This window comes from Neopsephotus bourkii, unplaced genomic scaffold (assembly GCF_033783945.1).
Source record: "Neopsephotus bourkii isolate Nb327-2 ecotype Australia unplaced genomic scaffold, CSIRO-AGI_Nbou_v1 NB_245, whole genome shotgun sequence".
Lineage (NCBI taxonomy): Eukaryota > Metazoa > Chordata > Aves > Psittaciformes > Psittacidae > Neopsephotus > Neopsephotus bourkii.
The window spans coordinates 2049828-2051962 of NW_026900755.1; positions in this window are offsets into that span (position 1 = coordinate 2049828).

Here is a 2135-nt window from a genome sequence, read left to right on the forward strand (position 1 = left end):
GGGCAGTCTTCATTGGGATGCCTGTCCGTACTGCAGTATTTTGTGAAATTGTGCAGTGGTTTGTGCCAACATTTGCACTGACATTTTCACAGAATCACAGAATTCCAGGGTGGTTTGAGTTGGAAGATACCTCAAAGACAATCCAGCTCCAACCCCCTGCCACAGGCAGCAACACTTTCCACTAGAGCAGGTGGCTTCAAGCCCCATCCAACCTGACTTTGAACACTGCCAGGGATGGGGCAGCCACAGCTTCTCTGGGCACCCTGTGCCAGTGCTTCACAGGGAAGAATTTCTTCCTAATACCTACTCTAAATCTCCCCTCTGTCAGTTTAAAGTCGTTCCTCGTCCTATCACTACTTGCTCTTATAAAAATTTTATAAAAAATTTCTTTTATCTCCATTTTATGGAGGCAAGGAAAAAACAAAGATCAGTAACACCTTTCAAGAGTATTTTGGATCTTGTTGCAGAATACTGAAGAACGGCATTTTTAACAGTGATGTACTGTTGCAGCAATACAAACCCTTGGAGAATTTAGATTGGCTTGGACTCCTGTTTTCAGTGATAACATTCATTGACAAAGTTGTTGCACTTTGTAAATTGAAATTATATGTAATTGCCCAAGTTTGTTGTTTTGGTGCTTGTGGGGGGTTGTTTGTTTGTTTTTTTTTTTTTTTAATAGTGTTAAAGTAGCTATCAAAATACCAGTAGAATTTATGAGGTTCTCTGAACCATCTTGAACTTTTTATTTATGTAATATTTGAGCTGCCTTTTTGTTTGAAGCTGTCTATAGTTTGCTTTACACCATTTGTAAGAAAAGGCTCTATTGCTAAAATTAATATTTTATGTTAGAAACAGATGTTAAATGTTTTGTCTTAATTTGTTTCCTTTTAATCAGTGAAATGTTTAAAGTAGGTAAAATATTTTTCGTGGGTTTAATGTGCTGTATGTGCAGAAAAATGTATCTGTGACAGAAAACACCACATGTATGTAGTAGCATGTAGCAGGCATTTTTTTGTGTATTACTCAATTAAATAGGCAGAACTGCCATTTCTGCTAATTGCACAGTTTTCAGAGAAAGCTTTATTGAAACCCTTAAGCACGTGATTTTTCAGAGATAGCCTTAGTATTTCATTTGCATATTTTATCTATTCTGATAAAGGGGTGATTAATGAATAATTAATTTGTTACGGAAGAAGTTTAGTTGCCTTATTAGCACTAGGTTTTTACCTTTCAGGGAGCTATAGAGAAGAGATCAACAAGGCCCCCCCTGAGCTGCCTTCTCTCCAGACTAGACATCCCAGGTCCCTCAGCCGTTCCTCGTCATATTTGAGCTCCAGGAGCTTCACCAGCGGTCATTGCCCTTCTCTGGCCCCAGTCCGGCACCTCTGTCTCTCTCTCATAGTGAGGGGCCTAGTGAACAAGGATGCAAGGTGTGGCCCCTCCAGTGCCCACTACAGGGGGATGATCGCTGCCCTGACCCTCCTGGCTACACTACTGCTGATACAGGCCAGGATGCTGTTGGCCTTCTTGGCTTCCTGGGCACAAGCTGCTGATGTTCAGCTCCATCAGGTCCTTTCCAGTTATTCTTCCCCAAGCCTGGAGTCTTTCTTGGGTTTTTTGTGGCCCAGATGCAGGACCAGGCACTTTGCCTTGTTAAATTTCCACAACCGTTTCCAGTGTTTCAGCTTCTCTCGTCATGCAAGTTGCTGAAAACGGCATCATTAAAAAATTACTGTGTAATCAGAAGGGAAGAGTCCAGGATGAAAGTGAGCAGGAACCTGTTGTGTGCATCGGTGCAAGTCAATCTTTTTCTCTCTTTTTGATTGACTGTGCAATCTCGATACTTATTTTCTTTCATGAAGTGCTTTGGAATCCACACATAACGGGAATCATGAAAATACAACTGTATAAGAATAATTAATACCATTTTTAGTTGGCTTTAGCTACCCAGCACAGCAGGCTGCAAGGAGCGGCGGCGAGCACTCCTCCTCGGCGCCAGGGGGCGCTGCGGGACGTGGTCTCCCTCTCCGCCTTGCTAGCCGTGGAAGGCACCGCCCAGGGCGGGGCGCGCTTCAGGGGCTGGCCGCACTCCGCCTGATCGGAAACCAGCGGGGCCGCGGGGGCGGGGAGTGGCG